Below are 22,111 nucleotides of genomic sequence, written 5' to 3'. Positions count from 1 at the left end.
TTTATTCCAGGAAGAAGAGACATATTTCAAAAGGTAATTGCGTTGAGTGGAATGAAGACGGAAGAGGAAAATGCATGGATAACAACGGTACGCTCGTATTGTTTGTGTGTGTGTGTGTCTGTGTGTAATCCCTGAAAGCAATCTCTCTCATTCTCTCTCTCTCTCTCTTAAATGAGTTGCAACTAATAAAAGCCATTTAAGAAGACATCGAACATAGCAGTATCAAAATTATTCATAAAAGGAATTTAAATAAGAAGAAAAAATGATACCAACGAAGCAATCCTAGCTCTGCGTAAAATAAAAATAAAAAACCCTACCAAATAAAAGCAAAACGATGAAGAATAACAGAAAACGGGCGCTAAGAACGAAAGAACGAAACATAACACAAGAAACCAAGGCACCGTAGGGGTCTCCCCTCCCATCCTCCCCACCCGGCACTTCCTCCTCCTTCAAGCTCAGAAGTTAATGTGGAGCAGGGTCCGGCAGATATCGAACCACGGCTTACATATCCTTAAGACGACGGCTGAGACAGAATTAATTTCCTGTGTGACTGACGCCCTCCGGAAGGCTGCAGGATACGTAACAAAGGCGATGAAGGACGAGGACCCTTGACGCAATCATCGTAAAAAAATGGGAATATTCAAAGAGGCTGCAAAATTACCGGTACTGTAATTGCTGACTGGGAAGATGACATTGCTAAGGTTTTAACTTCTTTCGTGGTAACAACTAAATGACTCAAACAATAACTATAAATTTCTCGTCCTTTAGGTTAGAGAATGTTGTCTATGCCATGAAAATAACAAAGTACTATTTTTTCCCAGCGAGTTAATCCACACCGCGATAACGTATTGACATATAAATTCAACTTGTAGAGCAATAATGGTTATAAGGGATAAAGCGAAATATGTAGGCTAAAACCAGTTCTACAACATTTTACCGCTTGCGAATCTTTCTTTTCGAAAAAAATGCTGAACCACTCTCCTTTCGTAGTAACACATAATCTAACCGTCTTTTTTCTCATCGATTCCTCTCTCGTAACTCCATTAATTTGTAAAAGACCTTTCTACTCTTGTATATATATATATATATATATATATATATATATATATATATATATATATATATATATATATATATATATATATATATATATATATACATACACACATATACATACATATATTCTATATATATAAAATGTATATATATGTATAATATATATATATATATATATATATATATATATATATATATATATATATATATATATATATATATATATACATATACACACATGAGTAGAAAGATCTTTACAAATTAATGGGAATTATGAGAGAGGAATCAGATGAGATGAGGAAAAGACGGTTAGATTATGTGTTACTACGAAGGGAGCGTAGTTCAGTATTTTTTCGAAAAGAAAGATTTTCAAGCGGTAAAATATTGTAGAACTGTGTTTAGCCTACACACACACACACACACACACAAACACACACACACACACACACACACACACACACACACATATATATATATATATATATATATATATATATATATATATATATATATATATATATGGAGCAAAAAAGCAAAAGCCTCTACACGAGTAAGAAGATCTTTTACAAAAGACATTTTACACTCGAAAACACATGCATCGAAAATTATAAACATAATCTAGCTGAAAAGCTAAGCAATTAAACGTGTGGAAATTGGCGTATGAAGGATAAAATCAAATGCTACAAACCCCATGATATGCAGCTAATACTAGCAACCCTAAAGTAAGTCTTGATAAGATAGGAGAATGGTTATTTCAAAAAATAAATAGCAAATAAAAAATAAATAACTATAGCAACAATAAATTTGTTCATCACATCGGGATCGAACCCAGATTTTTCAAATGAAAGGTTTCGGTGCTACCAACTGACCCCCAAGAATTTCCATTTGAAAGTTAAAAGTTCGATGCTGATATGAGGTAAAAATTCATTTTTATTACACGTGTGACGGTGCTGATAATTTCCCATAAAACTGATAATAATGTTAATATCCTGCAAAGGAATGACTATGTGGGCGAGAGGGACGGAAATACTGGACTTGTATCGTATGAGATTAAATACCTGTATATAATCTTAAGGATGTAATGTTATTTGATTTTACCCTAGTTGTCGGTCTTTCAATGTTGTTAGCGCAACGATCAGTCGCACGGAGTAATAAAGAATAGCAAATATTAGGAGTAGCAGCACAAGTACTGTTATTTCATTAATTTATGGACCACCTTAACTGATATACAAACCTGCTGTGAGGAAATTGCATTCCAGCACTGTTTCATTATCTCTCGCTCTTTATACGAAAGGGAAAAATTAACAACAATGAAATGTTGTGAATTTATATTCCCCAATTAACTAACCCAAAAGCTCACACACTGAGTTGAGTAAGATCTTGTTGCAAGCTCTCGCCTACACGTTATAAAGTAAGAGAGAGAGAGAGAGAGAGAGAGAGAGAGAGAGAGAGAGAGAGAGAGAGAGAGAGAGAGAGTATGCTTTCATATTTCAGCGTGGTTGTGTTAATTCTTAGTTATAAAGTACATCGATGAAAATAAAATTGCGATTTATGGCAAATACCGTCAGGATTTATTTTCAAAAGTTTAATTCCTGCGCATTCAATCTCCTTTGGAATAAGCATCCGGGGGTTTTATACAAATACGAACGCACCCAGTATATGCATTTGAATAAGTGTGAGAACTATATGAAAGCGGATGTTGAAAAAAAAATATTCCATCTGTACAGCTAAAGCAGTAAACAAGATTGTGGTAAAAGTACGATGAACGATAGAGAAAAATCACATGTAATCCACTTTCATACAAAGGAATCAGATTCAACAGCACGAGGAAACTGATGAAAAAAAAAGATTTGGATCGAAAACTGCAAGTTATCCCATTAATAACAGATGCTGGTGGGGCATAGAGTTACCGAGAACGATTTGAGATTATTAAAGTTTCCAAGAACGGAACCTTCCACTCGTTGATGCTAGAACTAAAAATTTAAGACCATTATACCGGGTAAAATGATATCAGAAACTTGTGGAAAACTCTGAATTAGACGGTTCATTCTCAACTACTTCTACGGTATTTTTGTGAAAACCAATTATAACTTGTAGAAGAAGAGCCTACACAGCGATACTATAAAATTTCACTCTGCGAAGTTTACACAGTACGGTGACTTAAACCTACAAAACAGGCGAAACTGATCTAAACTAGGACCCCTTTCAGTGAGATTTTTCTAAGAAATGACTTCGGAGTGAGTCCAAAGGGGCAGCCTTTTCACTGCAAAAGTAGGACCTTTATCCATTTCTATACAATAGTACAATACAGCATAGGACAATAGAACCTAGATGTGAAAGTTAAGATACACAGAAAACTTGTATTTTCATTTTAGTCCTTTAAAAGTCCACAGTAAGACTTGATTTTAAAAATAAAATAATTTGTGATTTTACAGTTTTTAAGAATGGCACCATTTCAAGTCACAAACAACCTGACTGAGATTACGAAGATATACTGTATATTCCCTAGCAACCCTTTTCTCTTCTCTCAAAGATACAACAAATTTCTGCAACATTTCTTTACATAACGATTAATATTTTAATAGCAAAGGAAAACGGGTTTATACCAGTGATAAAAGTATCCCTCTTTCAATTACATTAAAGTAACTGGAAGTTTTACACAGACATGTCACATCACTATGAAGTTACGATATGACCTAATTTACGCTACAATATGGTTGCATTAAAGTTTCCAAAATAAGCTTGCAAAAATTCAGAGAAATTTCCACTTACCATACGTTACCTTTATAATTATCGTGCCTATTATGCAGGGATTTTAATATAATTCCTTTGAATGTCTATTGAATAAACTAATCATTCAGTATATATATATATATATATATATATATATATATATATATATATATATATATATATATATATATATATATATATATATATATATATATATATATATATATATATATATATATATATATATATATATATATATATATATATATATATATATATATATATATATATATATATATATATATATATATATATATATATATATATATATATATAGAGAGAGAGAGAGAGAGAGAGAGTATATGACCAATTCATCCCTTGTTTTCTTTACCAGTCTGATGACAGAAGGGTGACCTCTCAGATAACCATAACAGAGGTCACTGCCATATTCAACTTCTGCCGTATCAAAAATAAACCTGGGTTTGCTGAATAATGAAGCTTCTTTAAGTACCAAAAGAACTATTTAGCCCAATCAACCAAGCACTTTCTATGTCTTTCCCCACTTCTGTTAAGCATCTCCTAAAATAAGTTCTTACGCGCATCGATTTTCTAACATTCTCTCTGCGTAACATTTTGAAAAACTAAGGGTTAATTTTTTTTTTTTGCTACATAGGTAATTTACCACGTTTATCATCCTTTGAATCGTCCTTGCCCCTCATCCACAACAGACTCTTTCATATAAATATTAATTTGTGCTTTGATCTTGAAAAGGTTTTATGTTCGCTGTCGCCTCTTCTTCAGCGATACTGAAACCGGCAAGACTTGCATTCCCACAATCAATGAGGGAAAGCGTCAAACTCAGTATCAACAGGTTAAAATAATTCTTTATATTTATAATTCACTTCTGGAATGAAGAACTCCCCGCTTCTTTTTAGCTGTTAAACACACTTTTTAAGTAGCACGTTTGCCAGCACTTCAGCAACAAATTTCACCGACATTTTACTTTCATTCAACACGCTTGACTTCAGCAGTCCCGGTCGTAGGACTGTTTCTATTACAATAAAAAAATTCAAGAACGCCTTCCATTAACACTTTTGATTTATAAACCAGTAATCAAATATTCATATACAGAATTATCTGTTTCTCTTCTTACGATTTTCCCCATCAATTTGAAATTTCTTATAATACAAATCAGACAAAATTTGGTCACTCATAGCTCTACCCCGTCTCTTGCAGTGGCACAAATAAATGTACTAAAAATATGTGGGAACAAAATAAACAGACGTTGGAGAAGTAAGCTTAATAAATTAGAGCGGGAGTGCGTGGTTATTTAGTTACTCAACATCCACTAGACTCAAAAATCCTCATGATATTGCTCTGTGGAAAGGATGAGAACGGATTTCTATTATGGATTACACCGTAGGAGGTAGTGTCAAAGCTGACAATTGTATGACACACTGTCGGCGGAATTAAAGGCTCTTTAAAACGTCAGTTGGATCACATCTGTGCTGGTTTCTGTCTTTATTTTTAGCCGTTCTCTCTGGTTTCTTCCTACTTGGCTGACTAATTCCTATCAGTTTATTTTGCACCAATATCTATTCATTATTTCTAGAATCCTAAGGAATTCTATAATCTTGTGAGACTATTTATGAATAATAATAATAATAATAATACAGTGAACTATTAAAAATGTCTTTTTATTATGAAATCTGATCCAATACTAATGCATACCAAGCATCAAAATCTGTCAAATAATCTTTAGCAGCAAAATTCGAGCGACAAAGAACAACTTGAAGAAGCGAATACCCTATCAAGGCTGGAATATACAAGAATTACTCCCCTCCCAAGTGGATCATCATCTTTTTCTAAAGAACCTCATCTCAAACTACTTTAAATGAATACACACACACACACACACACACACATATACATATATATATATATATATATATATATATATATATATATATATATATATATATATGAATAACTGCTTTTCATAAACAAAAAAGACCTAACATAATACCATATCTTACCAAGTTAGAACGCCCAATATAGAGGTAATTCGTATTCCCGTGTGTAAAGCCACTGAATGTAACAATAAAAGCGAATGGTAGGAAATAAAAATGGAAAGAAACAAGAGAACAGAGCAACAGACCCCAAAAAAGGAATCACAGGCCAAGAGGTCTCCAGGGAAGGGTTACTGCAACACTGCCTGAATCCCATTGATTTCCAGTAATTACGATATAACATCATCCCAGTTATGTGACCCCAGTTAAAGTCTTATTTTTTCTCCTCTTAAGGACGAAAGCATCCTTTTATTACTATATTTATCCAAGCTGCCAAGGTTGCCCCTCTCTCTTCTTTACTTGCGTTTCACGAAGGAGAATGTTACAAATATATCAAATTGGTAAAAGTTGCTGGAAAACGTCTTTAGCTGCATTTAAGATGGAAAGGTAATTGGGTCGATAATTTCATTTTTGTCCATAAGCATAGCATGACCTGAAGTATCACATAAACTTAAGCTCAACTCTCCAGGCGATCTATTTCATCAACCAGTTCACCTTCGTCAGGCTTCAAATCTGCGTTCAATTCCTTGTTTATTTAGTTTATTTAATCCAAGTCATAGATATTATCAATTTATAAATCTGCTCTGTCATCATATTTGTCGAGTTTGATGATTCAAGTAACTGGATTTCTACTGAGCCAACATTTGACTGAAAAACCAACATAGCTCAAGGAACAAATACGCCTTGGAAAAATTAGGCGTTTTCTTTCAGTGCCGTAAATTCTTTTCTGTCCCAACATTATGATGGCCGTACCAGGCCCAGTCTGAATATTTTCTTAGTATCTGGGATAATCTCTAACATTCCCCTTATCAATAATATTGGACCAAAGACAATTCTTCTGTTCAATGACGTCCAACTATCTCGCAACTTCACAATACCTGACAGGCCAGAGCTTCCAACATTAACTTCGTGGGGACACGTAATCCTTGGAACGCAGGATTCGGTAAGTTTCTTTCTCTATATATTCAAGTTCTGACATCTTCATTGTATTTCGGCTTTTCATGAATGTGACAATTCTCTATCTTTACGAGGTTCGTGTATCATACCTTCCATCTCCATCGGATCTGCGCTTGATAACGTACTAGATTTCCTATTTATAGACCTTGTCCACTCACATATATACCCATACTTACAAATATATATACCTAGAATACACTTAGACTCACGTTCGCGTAACAGATATTGCACGCATAAATTTTATATAAATACACAGGGGAATTCTGTTATCGGAAACCCATTCAACTGGTCTTTGCAATGAGGTATAAATAATATATCACAGGGATGTCTCGGTCAGCCTTAAATTTCACGTACCACCGAGCTCGAGCTGTAAATCACCAGCATCTTGCCATGATCTCAAGATAAAAAGGTACACCGTAGTCCAGAAAAATAACATGGATCCATTTCAAAATATTGCCAGAAAGTTTACTTTGAGAATATTTTATTTTTAATAGGTATATGAGAGAGAGAGAGAGAGAGAGAGAGAGAGAGAGAACGTCCAATTCTTTACTCTAAATTCACTTAATTGCACAACATTTCACGTCATCATTACAAATTACAGTACAGTAATATGAATATATTTTCATATTTCCCACTTTACATAAGTAACTTCATTAAATTGATTTTTTCTCCCAGATGGCGCCGATGATGGGGCCGCCTACATCGCAATATCGTTCCTTTTCCATGAAATTTTCTATGACAGTGAAGTGCAATTAACGGCAATGGGCGTAAAAATAGAAGCCCTCCCTCCTGGTGTGGCGTCACGGCCTTATGATCTCGGCAGACTAAGGGGCAATGACTCAGAATTCTCGCCTCGTAAAATGAAGTTCAGTGCCGCCGCGCCCATTCCTGGAGACCCATTTCATTTGCGTCAGTAAACCATGAGGTAATTAGCTTCTAGTCCAAAGAGTTATGAGAGAGAGAGAGAGAGAGAGAGAGAGAGAGAGAGAGAGAGAGAGAGAGAGAGAGACAGAGAAATTTTGCTGGGAGGCTAAGCTATGGCAGTTTCACCGTACAGCTCAGGCGACATGAATACTTTAATCTTTCCTACAAGTTACATCCAGTATGTGTGATTGTTTGATATCACGGTTTCTTTTGAATGAACAGCCTTCTAAGCACAAGGTGTTTTTTTTATGTCAACACTGACAGACTCCACGATATTAGCTGAATACTGCCTTTTGAACAAGTAATCCAGTTTTTCACAAACTTATCTAAAACTAGGAAATATAAGAACCAAAGGTTTCATGATTTCGCTAAGGCTTTTGAAAGGGCTAACGTTTATGCTTGAAATCTTAGAAAAGGAGGCCTTCTTACTTTAAAACACGATGGTTTTGTCATAATTTCATTATATATATTTTTAGAGCAGCTGACAGATTGATTGGTTATTCTATTTGCTCCCCTTCGTCACGTTGTCATTTATTAATTTAAATTCTCTTTTCCTTTTTTATCCAGTGGATTTTTTCCTTGGTAACTTAAAAAGGATGTCTTTTTTACTTGTTCATAAGGACGAGTGTTCTTTTAATAATAATAATAATAATAATAATAATAATAATAATAATAATAATAATAATAATAATAATAATAATACTCAGAGTAGCATGAGTTTTGAAATGGAGAAACAAATCCACAGTTATGTATATGACATATTTAAAAATAAAATTCTAAAGAGAGCTTTCGGGAATCTGTTCGATTCCCCTTGAAAGGAATCGAACAGATTGCCGAAAGCTCTCAGAAGACATTTATTAATAAATATAGGTAACCATACATAACTGTGAATTTGTTTCTCCAATAATAATAATAATAATAATAATAATAATAATAATAAGGAATGGTGCCGTCTACACTTTTCTCACAAGTGAAGAGGAGAACCGGTTCTTGCTCAAAGGTTTGCCTGTAGTCTGTCAAATACCCTAAGATCACTTATTCGCCGCACACTGGCGATCTTAGAGTATCTGCCACACTATAACAGCTATGGTTTTTGGCCCGTGTTGGGCTAAGGCTCAGAGACATAGGAAGCACTGTTACTTGGGCTTCGTTGGGTATCTACTGTTCATCATCGCCATCCACCAGCATTCCTAAACACGACCTTCCCTTCTGTCTTTCAGTTTCACACCTAATCATCTAAGTTTTCCCTTTCCCTAAACTATTCTTGCCCTAATCACACCACTCACAGGTTTCATTCGTTCTTCTCGACCTTCTAAAACAATATATGTGCAGAACAGTATACGCATTCACTGTACTTGTGCATTCACAAAGACACATTAAGATGTGCATAGCAGTCGAGGATTTTAACGCTCAGGTAAAATACCAAACATTCCTTTTGAGCTGAATATAGGACAAAAGTTGCACGCAATCGGGGGAAAATTGCGTTCCAGAAATAGCTGCACTGGCATGCTCAAACTTAGATCTAATTTATTCTTGGATCGGAATGGCACAAATAATTTCGATCTCCCTACAAGAGTGATGCCTGAGGATGAATGACAACTAGACAACAGAGGATCTTCCCGTAATTTAAATTCAGCTTCAAGTTTGATGAAAATCAAACATATTGAATGGTATATAGGCTATATTCCTTACAGGTACCACTTTATTTTGACGATTATCACTCTTCTCGGCCGAAAATCCTCCTCCAACAATAAACAATATCCAGATCAAATTGTCCTTTCCAAATTTTGTAACCATGGCAAGCATTACTGATGAGGAAGACAAAAGTTCCTTTTTAATCAACTTTAAAACGACAGGCATGTACGTCAAAAAATTCTAGAATCCAGATCATTACTGAACTATATCACGTGACCAACGACCGAAAAATGTTTTCGCAAGCAATTTGTTAATAAAAAAGTAAGCACTTGGGGGTCCATAGTCATTATTATTTCGTGTTTTCTCTTTTACTGCATTTCATTAACGATAATATATCCCCGTAACGGTTTATAATATCTATTCGAGTAATTGACAATTGAGCACATGCAAGTGTTATTTTATTTAGAATTTAATTTTCATTATCTAGTAATTTATTCGTCTCCAGATTTATGAATAATAATGTGAAACAAAATAACCTTCAATAATTAAAGACATAAAGAAGCCCTTTAAATATGAAAACCTAACATCTGTGGACAGACAAGAACCACTTGATTACTTTAGCAATAGAACACCCATTATGCAATGACAATAAACTTAAGGAAAGATAATAATCAGCGGCTTTCGTTCATAAAGGTTTAAAACTACTATGGGCGTTGTAAGCAAGCACATAAAAGAAAACAAATGCAGATTACAGGTGGGCTGAAAAGGAGCGATCAAACACTTGTATGTACTGCAGTTCCCTATAATTCCTACGCATAATCTCGATAACTGAGAAGACGATTACTTCCAAGTGTGTGTCTGCTCAAACTGCTTTGGTCAATGCTTCGTCTGCTCCCACTAAATTATTCTTTTGTCTGCCTACAACAGGGGTTTCCAACCTGGGGTACATGTAATCCCAGTGGTACATTTGCATTCTTCAGGGGCTGCGTTGGATCTGAAAGAATAGCCAGTACTGCGCAATACATGATGCAATCCACATTGAGACTGCACAACATCGTGTCTTTTTTTTTTTTTAATTTCCTCATTTTAGCAAGCAAAGCTTTTACTTAAGTTATACTAAGAGCAGGGTGAATGCCATTTGTTTTTCACTATTATGGACCTTCCCGCGGCTGTAATCTGTGCGTACCGGTACCGAGCCTGAAAAGATGGAGTCTACACACACAAAGATTTCATAATAATATTATATCACAATATCAATTTGTTTTTCTTTTTCACCCTCAATCTTTAGGGGTACCAATTTACCTATAAAAATGCCCAAGGGGTAAAGATGAACAAAAAGGTTGGGAACCCTTGGTCTACGAGGTGAACCTTCCATTACCTAAGAATGATGGGCATTTCTTATTTGCTTTCGTATTACCAGCGATATGGTCAAGCATAGCGTATGCAGGATTAAAGTATGGATTCAAATTCTCAGTAGTTTTAATGATGTAAACAGAAGAACATCAAAAACAATTTACTACCTCTCCCAGCTTGAAAGCAGCTAAAATTAAAATAAAATCTTGTAAGGTTGTTCAACTTTAATTTTCTAAGTTAATTCCCTTACAATCTCTCCTTTGTTTGTAACTCAGTGAACCCCTAGTCTGGTAATTAACTTCATTTTTCTGAAGTTAATTGACAGCTGGTTCAGTAAACGGTACATTCTGACATGAAACAAACTAAATCGTTTTATATAAATTAACCTCAAAATCCGAAGGAATCATGAATTAAGACTAAAAGCCACCTAAATTTGAAAAAAAAAAACTCACTCAATCCAAATTCTCCAATATATGATGGATGTTATCAATTTCATGGCTGAGCCCACTGTTCTTCACGTGGGAATAATCAAGCATTTCCCCAACTGCAAGTGATTAACCCCATAAGCCTTGTTCAGTTCACAAGACCTTAGCATTCAAGATTGCAACATGGACTTTGTACTCCTATTATTAGTAAAGTATTACACTTCTGATAATTAGCCAATTACTGAGATAAAAAAAAGAATTCTAGATTGAAAATACACTTCTATGTTCTTAGTTGGAGTAAAAGCTGTTTTAAAATTACTCTTGGGCTAATCACTTCGACAACTTTGAGAAGTACTGACCTAGTCAACGGAATGTGGATAATCTTGAAATATTTCCTTTACAAAGTCTTGAATGAAAACGCGATTTTGTTCAAGACAGAAAACTCTTGGAATGAGATGATTACACCTGGTTTTATACCCTTCAAAGACAATTTCGATAAATCATATAAAAGATAATTAAACAGTTGGATCTCTCTCTCTCTCTCTCTCTCTCAACTTCATTTCATGGATGGACGCTTAGCTGGGATTCAAAAGGTTTCTATTATCTCCAGATTGTCTTTAATTTCTTTTTCAAGACGAGCAAACTTCACTTTCTTTAAAAATATGTTGCGTCAGTAATCTTTAAAGTAAATGACTAAAAAAGACAGAAAGAGAGAAAACTGTAATTTATTCAACAATTGGACCATCATTTTCTTTACTGTCATCAAGTATCTATAGTTACATAAAGCATGAAGTCATCTAGTTTCTCCCATAACAGAAAATAAAACATAATAAATAAATACTAAACTTGAAAATACTCTTGGTGTAAAGGTAACTGAACTCCCTGTCAAGCTGTAATTATACATCATCATGCATGCAGGAATTTCATTAGTCTTATGAAATAAAGCCTCCATATATATGCAGACAATAATATCATAGATTCCTAGGTAAATTATTAATGGGATGTTCTGATTTACTGAAATACATTTCACATATAAAAGCAAAATTCAGTTTTTCCTAAAGAAGGGAGCAAAACTGCTAAATTACTACAAAAAGAAAACGGCACTTACCCTGGATAGCTTGCGTTCCTCCCTCCTCAGCCTCTCGGGTAGTTCCAGGGTCTTGTTGTGGAGGGAAGTCCAAAGCTTGGATCTCCTCAGACTGAGGCTCAAGCCCTTCCTATCCTTATTAATAGCCTTCTTGGTCTTCTCGACCGCCCCTCCTCCTTTGATGGAATTCTTAGCAGCATCCTTTGCGACGTTCTTCTCCACAGTCTTTGAGGAGTCCATGTTTGTGGTCTTCAATCGGGCCAGGTCATTGTAGTGCTGAACCTGGGTCAGTTCGCATGACCCCGTGGCATCAGAGGTCAGGTCGTTGAAGATCTTTGTGGTGGTCGCCGTGGTGGTGGTAGGCGAAGAGGGTCGCTTGACTAAAACGGCTGTTGCAAGGGGGAGGGTGAGGACACTGGCAGAAGGTATTTCTTGATTAATATATTGAGCTCTCGAAAACTAACTACACTTAGGTTTGCAGGATGGTTATTAAAGAAGAGGTTCTACCTGCTATCCCTCGTCTCTAGTTGACTTGAAGACTGAAGAAAGAGTTTATTAAGTGCGTACAAAAGACAAGACAGAAAGTCTAATCCCTGAGAATTTCAACGGTCTAAACAACACTAGTCAACAGAACTAACTACGGTTTCTATACTTATTTTTTATCTTCTTAGCGTCATTTCATTTTCTGTTGTTTCAGAAACACTTTATTCCTATCTCTCACTGTCGTTTCCTCGTGTCCTTCTTCTTCTGATTATATTGACATTAATTTGTTCACGCCTCTGACTCTCCATCACTTGAGTTCAACATGGTATGATTCCAGTTTTGTGGCGGGCAAAGAAAACGAGGCATTACTATCACTACGGTGACTACTCTAAAGGTTCCTTCTCCGTCTCTTCACATCAACATTTCTTAGTCACACTAGTCGTTTCCGGCGAAAGAATTCTGCGAAGTAAAAGTAATTTCTGTTACTTGTTGAATAAAGGCTTAGCAGAAAAAAAAATCAACAAAATCTTTCAATATCGTGTAAAAATAAAGCCATCTCTTATGAGGTGGGTTGGGGTATAAGTACCGTATCGTAGGTGGTGGCTAAGAAAAATAAACAAATAAAAAATCTCCCCTATGCTTTTGTGAATTTTTTCCCTCGCAGACATCTTACTTTTTTTTTTTAGCTTTCCCTAGTACATGCACTTTATCAACAACTATTCTAATTTTGCGTTTAATGGAGATAAAACTGAAAGCAAATACCAACAAGATTATTATTTCAAGAACAAATGTTCACTCAAATTTGCACAAACGAAGGAGGAATGGAAGTGGATGATTCACATCGTTAACTAAAAAATGTATAGAATGGAATCAAGGGTGAGGCTGTAGGGAGTTATTGTTGAAACATGACTTTTAAAAGGACTAAAATGGTGTTGAACGTATATAAAAGGCAAAAATGGAATCTATAAAACTGAAGTGGACATAAATCAAACAAGTGGAATGGAATGGAATATAGAACTTATGCCAAAGGGCAAGGACTGGGACCCACGAGGTCATTCAGCGCTGAAAGGGAAGTTGAGAGTAGAAAGGCTTGAAAGGTGCAACAGGAGAAAACCTCGCAGCTGCACTATGAAACAAGTGTTAGAAGAGGTTGGATAGCAAGAGGGAAGACAGAATATGAATGGAGGTACGGTAAAAGGAATGAAAGGGGTTGCAGCTAGGGGCCGAAGGGAGGCTGCAAAGAACCTTAAGTAATGCCTACAGTACAATGAGTTAATGCACTGACGGCACTACCCTCCTACGGGGAAATTTAACGAGTGGAGGAGGAAGAACTGAAAGGTTTAGAAAAGAAGATATACGAAGGCGTAGCAGAAAAGTTGGCCTCGATACATAGACGAACCATAGTATGCAAAGATGATGAGAAAACCAAGAAGAAAAATGGTATAAAAATGATTTATCTGATGTTGTTGACAAAGGAGAAGGATAGAAATGAAGCTCTTGAAAGAGGGAGTGAACGAGAAGAGTCTGGGTCTTGGATACCTAAAGGGTTTTATGTGTGCGAGGAATCTGAATGGTGTACCAAGTGTAATGTTGTGCTGACTTGCTGATGATAACTTTTAAGAAGTGACATAAATTAATGGAAGGTTTTTAGCAAAAGAGTTACAACAGTGATAAACGAACCATCAATCCTGTTGCTATTTCCTATAGAAAACACTCTTCAGCCAAATAGTTACGTTTTTTACCTTACACTGACACTACTTCTAATAAAAATAATGATGATAATAAAATTAGTACCCTGACGAACTACTGTTACCGGCACTTCAATTAACATTGTTGAAAAAAAAATGAAGGGACGAGATATCGATTGGACGACACAAGAGACGTGGGCCAGGTTGACAGGACAAGATTGATTTGGGCATCACCAATTAACAGACTTAAATTAATTACAGAGTTTTTCTTATTCAACCCATCCGTCACTAGAGTCACTGCGTCTCAGTTGTCAATCGAATATTATCGTCGTGTAACACCCTAATTGACTCCAAGTCTTTTTAACAAGGATTTTCTAGAGAGAGAGAGAGAGAGAGAGAGAGAGAGAGAAATTTTTCCTTATCCTCTGCCATTCCTTGATTACTTCCCAATAATTCAGTTATAAGCTGTTAATCACCAGTCCGCCTCTCTCTCTCTCTCTCTCTCTCTCATGCAGATAACTGAGGGCGTGTCTTTATTTGACAAACTTTTATTTTGTCTTTTCCATGTACTGAAAATTTTGGTTATGGTGTAAAACCTGGGAAGTATTTCTACTTTCCACAACTGAAAATAGCATAGATTAAAGCAATGGCTGCTTTAATTTTAATGATAAAAGCTTATAGGGTAATTAAATATCTATGAAAAGTATCGATGGAAATCTGGAGCGTAAATTCTTCAAAATAACATCTTTCCACCCCTTTACCATAAAAACGTTGAGAAAATTAATTTTAAATATTTCTGACAGATGGAATAGTTGTCTATTCAGAATGTATTCAAATGAACCGATAAAATTATAAATTCAAAATGGTATGTATGTATGTACGATATATGTGCATATATATATGTGTATACATACATATATATATATATATATATATATATATATATATATATATATATATATATATATATATATATATATATATATATATATATATATATATATATATATACCTTTTTTCCCCTTGGAAGGGGTGACTCCAGAAGGTGTTCAACTTTCGTTGCATTCAAGTTGCGAACCACATGACCTTCTCTACTCTGGCTGCAACCGACCTCCCAAAGGAAACGTGGGAAAATTAACATTACAAGCGTCCAAACCACGAAATACAGATGCATCACTATCACATAAATAAAATCTTAGAAAAACGCTTGAAAACACAAATGCTGCGTAGAATGACAGGCACAACACGTTAAAGTAACACATAAAGTTTCTTGAGGATTAGGAAAGTGAATGAACACTAAGGGACACCTTCTGACAGAGGACGTGACGAAGATTACGAATTTTGAATGAGTCCGACAGGAGAAGGATTTTGGGGAAGACGTTCGGAGTTTCTGGGGAGCATATTTTGAATGGTAAGAAGGACACAGTTTCAATCATTTAGGTAATGGATGAAGCTTCTTTAATAATAATAACAATTATCATAAATTTGGCTGTTCTAGATATCATTACATCAGTCATGAAAAATAATTCTGCAGGGCGATGATGAGAGTGATATTCTAGAAGAAAATAAAACAAAACTCATGTGACACAATGTTAAATGGACGTGCTCCATATGAAAACTGAAGCCAGGAGAAGTTAAATCTCCGCATGAATTTGGAAATTCCGACAGCAACTTGAAGTCCAAAGGGAATTACCGGGCGGAAATCTAAATAGATGAACAAAGTGGCGAGAGAAGTCCCTGGGTTTAGTGTGACCTAGATAAGACATGCCGGACCCCAACCCCCTCCCTTCCACCCCCCTTGGTGCTGGAATGCGATTATGCTTGGAAATGGGTAGGTGGCGAGGGGGGAGCGGGTGTTACAGAGAGCAAACATGCACCTTAATGCGAGAACAACTCAGGATCTCGCTAGATCTTGGTCATGAGACGCGTAGGATATGTAGTCTATATTTCAGGCAATTAACTCGCACGGCTAACAGGAGATGAAAACGCCGATTTACACGCTGCTATTCACATCTGAGCTGTCTTGATTAATCAGATTGCAGGGACCGTGAACGCTAAATAGAGCCCACTCACGGACTTCAACTGAACACGATGAAGAATCAATGCGCCGGTTGCTAATTAATAGGCGACTGGGTGACTTTTCAAATATTAAAGGATTCATACGTATTTTGAATAATAATCTCTCTGGCTCGTTCCCTGACTCATTCCGTAATTTCAAGAGGAGCATCAATGAATATTATAATCAATCAAATATCGGTTTAAGTATCAAAGTTGTAACTTTTTTTACATCTTACAAATTATGACGGCGATCTTTAGTCTTTAGGATCTCTCTCAGGATATATAAAAACTCGCGGGGAGAATATTTCATCCCCCCCTACCATTTGATAAAAATCCTCCGCTTGTTAACCCTTCATACAACCACCTCTATCAACTTTTATAATCATTTCAACAAGTACATTATAATCTATAACTTTAAAGAACTTTAAGTTAACAATTTATATGCTGTAACAAAGAGCAATAGCATTACGTCAGATCGGTAATGAAAGTTGTCCGTTCGTTAGCAAAAATACTGTCTAGCCAACCAAGCCTCCACCGCATAGAATGCCCGTATTTGAAAACAGAGAATTGTATAACGTTACACATGTGAAAATATCTACTTAGCATGTAAAAACAAATACATATACAGGCTACATGACTAACCGCAGTTGAGTTTAGGGAACTGAAAATACCGGAGAGCGTTACGCAACTTTATAAAGTAGCATATTAGACCCTATATCAAACTTATGAAAATCAACATTGACTGACACCGTTTGGAAGACAATTCCAGAGTTTCAGAGTAAAAACACTGGGCGACATGACATCATGCCACCTAACCAAAATGTAAATGGTGATGCCATGGCAAACTCTAGAGGCACGCATGAGCTAAATGAGAGAGTGGCGTTTCACTAATCAGAAGAAGGGTGTGGAAGATGGCTAAGCAAAGACCTTGCAAAGATGGTAGGAACCACAATAATCATTATTGGAAAAAGCAAATCCCAATCAAACACTACTTTTTTAATTCCAAATACACATATCTCCAGTCAGTTACGTAATTCGCTGCACGGGAATTTGTAGAAATATGTGAGATGATAAAATCAAACCATTAATAGCAAAGGGTTAAATGAAATCATATTGATATGCGAGCAGCTGGGAGTGTAATGTCTTCAACTGAAACAATTTTTCTAATAGGTGAAAACAGTATGAGTTCCGCTGCAGTAATCCTGCTTCTGGCCATTACGTGTTGCACCAACTATGGATAAAAACGCATAAAGGTGAAAGATATCGATGGTAGGAAATTACTATATAGCTAAACGGCTGCAACTTCTAAACATCATTAAATCTTATGGAGAGACTCAATAAAGTTGGCAATGTGTTTTAATAAGTGTTAGTATTATAACTTTATTCCCGAGGCATCGAGGTACTAGATGGGTTAATCTGTAATTATCTTAGAGTTTGCGTGGTAACATACACACACACTCTCATAATAATATATATATATATATATATATATATATATATATATATATATATATATATATATATATGTATGTATGTATGTATGCGTTCTCACTACAATGAAGGTGTATATGAAAAATACTTGATTATAGTAGCAATAATAAACATACAAAAATGAGCATGCACTAATTAACTGTCTTCAGTCACTTCATTTTTGTATCAATACCTCATCTATACATTCCCCTGCATTACAATTTGCCATCAAAATAAGTCGTCATCCATTTATTGCGTCGTTTAATCTTTGTCCACTTTTGCGTCCTCACCCAAGAGGAAACCTGTGCAGTCAGATCATCCAACTTTAATTCATGCGGTTGGAGTTTGACCTTGCCTTGGGACTTCGGTTCATTATTTAAGGCACGATTCGTTCTAACTATTTTCTCTCAATATCCTTCGCTTTAGAAGAGAGAGAGAGAGAGAGAGAGAGAGAGAGAGAGAGAGAGAGAGAGAGAGAGAGAATGTCTCAGTATAATTTCAGTGCAGGTATACTAACCTTGAAAATGCTGCTCGCGTTAAAATGTCTCAGCATTATTTCTGCAAATTATTCATTCGCAAGCCTCTCAAACTTTTATTTATGAAATAAGTGAAATAAGGCACATCCATTTATTCACACACACGCACACACACACACACACACACATATATATATATATATATATAAATATATTATATAGTTACTATGCATTTAGCCCCAGTGGATGCATTTAAACATTTCAAACATAAGGATTCTCTGACTTTTATGACCTCATCCATCTAAAAATCGAGTATCCAAGTTCAACTACTTACTTTTTCCCATTTAAACCATCAAATGTTTCCCCAAACCCTTTCTCTAAATACTTCAAAGCATAATGTTCAACGTTTTCATTGCCCATACTTTAATCGAGGATAAATATTTCTTCTTTAATCCTCCTTCATTTTTTTGCAGCCATCATAATTTCGCAGTTATTGCTTCAAGAATTTGCACTTTTCTTCTTCCATGCGGTTCAGCAATCATAATGATCTTCATAACATGATATTTAGTTCAACAGAATACCAAGAGCTTAGATTTTCTGCCATCTTTGGTCCCTTCGCTTTCCTGCACGAATGCTGGTGTTTTGATTTACATCCTGCATGTGTGTTGTGCATCAATTTTTCCTCTCCACATTTATTATTCTGAACTTCTCTTACTTACCTTTTTCTTTTTGATTGTTTTCTTTGTAAAAATGTCAGGTAACCATCAGTCCTAGGTATTTCCCTTCAATCTTGCAGTCAGTACAGAATCTTTTCAATACAAAATATTTTAAACCAGATTATAATCCTGTATCCCGTCTTTTTCATTCCACCATTCAAAGCCCACCTAGACAGGTTTATGTGCTACTTTATTAAATTCTCCGTGAGTGTAATTCTTTCGCACTGAAGTTCAAGAAAAATCATCTTTCGCGCTGAAGTTCAAGAAAAATCACCAAGAAAAAAAATCTGAAAAGTTTCAACTTGCCATGCAAACCAACACGTGCCACTTTTATTCTCACAAGCATAAAACCAGCAAAATTAAAATTCTCCTCACTGGAAAATCTTTTACCCTAACTAACACTAAATAAAAAAAAAAAGGTCACTTGACTTTTCCTTTGTCTAAGCGTTGCTGCTTTTCTCCAGGGATAAAGATTTATATATAACAGGTCATTTTATTCTTCTCACACAATTGATGATTCACAAACACACACACAAACACAAAAATCATCATCTCTAACTCCGACTCATTAAAATTTCTTTCATCAACGTCTTTCCTGTGTTTTATCTTCCACTAATCTCCATAGTTCTCATCCAAGTAGGTTTGGGTCTTCTAACTGCTGTGATGGCCACTGGACGACTCCAGCTGACACCATGTCAAAACATACTCCCAAGGGTTGTGCGAAGGACATGGCCAAGCAATCTACATCACTCCTTTATCATTGCCTAATTTACATAAGGAACTCCAGTAATTTCTCTTATGGTAACATTCTTAACTATGCTATCATCTGCTTCCTGACATTGTTATCAAAGTTTTATTCTCAAATCGATATATACTTGTATATACTGTCATACAATGATTACTGTGTCTTTATAACAATACAGATCATACTAGACTTATCTATAATCTTACTTGCGCATTTGATTTGATCAAATCTTATTCAACCTGTCTCTCCATTGTTTGATTTACTTTTTTAGTCTTTCATTGAATTCAAAACCTAGAGACCTGTACTGGACATATTTCACACATCTGAAAGTTTCATCCTCATTAATCCTTCTTCCATAACATTGCTGATGATGAGCGAGTCCTCACTGATTACCTGCTCCTCCTCAGACGTGTTTTCCAGAATTTCAAATCTATTTCAACATTCAGTTGCATAAGCCTCTGTATGTTCATCATCAATAATCTTTATTGTTTTACACCTAGAGACTGTCAAACTGCATCCCATTTTCGTCTGCTGACTCTCCCATTCCTTTGCATTTACCCTCAACCATATCTCACTCTTCCTACCAACTTTCAGCATTCATATCACCAGCAACACTTCTCATATCTCATTCTAGTATTTCATCAATAACATTCTGCAGTGTTATATAAAATTAACACTTTTTTTAGCAGAATTCTTTCGTTTGTGCATAGCGCGCTATAATACTCATACAGCACTGTTTCTATTTGAACTCTTTTTAACCGTGGTTCAAAAAACTGATTTGGGTGTCAAATCAATATCTCTTGAATTAGTTTCCTACCTGTTCTTTCTTTCCCAGTAAGCTCAGAATTCAGGGTCATTTCTAAATTGTGCCTATCCATTAACGTGACAGAAAAACCCCTTACGAATAAGCATAAAGCATAAAAACTACAACTATAACATTTCACAATTCAAAAATACAGAACAATAATCCAAAACACCTTAGCAGGGGAATTTTGATTTTGTACTTAGAAATTTCTCGTTTTTTTTTTTGCCGAAGGTAATTTTTAATAAAAACTGGCCCATGAATTAAAATTAAAATCAGAGGTTAAATAGCCGGATCAATTTGAAATCTAAGTGCTAATTCTGCAACAGTTTGCAATAAGTTTCAAGTAACTTTGATACCTAAAAGCATTTAAGGTTGTTCCACATTAATCTGATGTTGAAAGTCTGTGAAAAGCCCAGTTCTGCTTCATAAATGCATAACTTGGGTTGTTTCTCCTATTATTTATAACTTTGATTTGGAAGGCAATCACAGCTAAGATCCTTGGCTAAGTCAGATTTATGGAAATTATCTGACTCTAAGGTGGTCGAAATTTTCGTCACAAATATAGTGAAAAGGCCCTCGAGAGGCCTAACGTGATATTATCACATATGACAAACATCAATTGCTGCAAAAAATATAACTGACAAAACAAATCGAAAAGGCCGCTCACTCCTTTACAGTTTTATGAGGTCGAAATATTGTTTGATATTGAGTGTTTTTTACAAGAACTCCTCAATCTCCATATCTTCTTGTGTGGAAGTCACAAAACTGAGGCCAAGTTTGTTTTATCATCTTTCCTGCCACTCACAGCGAAAGTGTAATTACTAACACTTTCCAGGATTTGCTAAACCATTTTACCTGCAACTACACTAGACGAATTTGTCTCGTCCTCTACAGCATAAAAAATAAGATTTTTGTTTTAGATTATCATGATTTAGAATATAAAGATTGTTGGCGAGCTAAGCAAAAACAAACAGATACATACACACACTATATATATATACATATATATATATATATATATATATATATATATATATATATATATATATATATATATATATTATATATATATATGTATGTATAAATATTTTATATATATATACATACATTTATACATGCATACACACACACACATATATGTGTGTGCGTGTTTCTTACTTATCTCACCCATAATCTATATATTCTAGATCATGATAATAAAAAAAATAAATCTTAAGGAAAAATTGTCCACAGAACAAAAGAACGAGCAGCAAGGTTTCCACGTACGCTACGTCGACAGATTTCCAGAGCAAAAGTCAAGCGAAGTACCGGTAACTGAAATATTCACTGTCACTCAACATTAGTCTTAACACTACCTCCACTTTGCAATAACATTAAGAATTAAAATACATCAAAAGACATCTGTCTTGGATATTTTTATACAAAACTTTC

General features: G+C 35.2%; 1 pseudogene; it reads right to left on the bottom strand.

Annotated features, from left to right (window-relative positions):
- The window catches only part of LOC136835434 (mediator of RNA polymerase II transcription subunit 15-like), a 553,735-nt pseudogene that overhangs the window by 200,086 nt on the left and 331,538 nt on the right, over positions 1-22,111 (bottom strand).

This window comes from Macrobrachium rosenbergii, chromosome 4 (assembly GCF_040412425.1).
Source record: "Macrobrachium rosenbergii isolate ZJJX-2024 chromosome 4, ASM4041242v1, whole genome shotgun sequence".
In the NCBI taxonomy this organism is placed as follows: domain Eukaryota; kingdom Metazoa; phylum Arthropoda; class Malacostraca; order Decapoda; family Palaemonidae; genus Macrobrachium; species Macrobrachium rosenbergii.
Note: the sequence above shows the minus strand (reverse complement) of the source record. Positions and strands in the feature narration are given on the sequence as shown.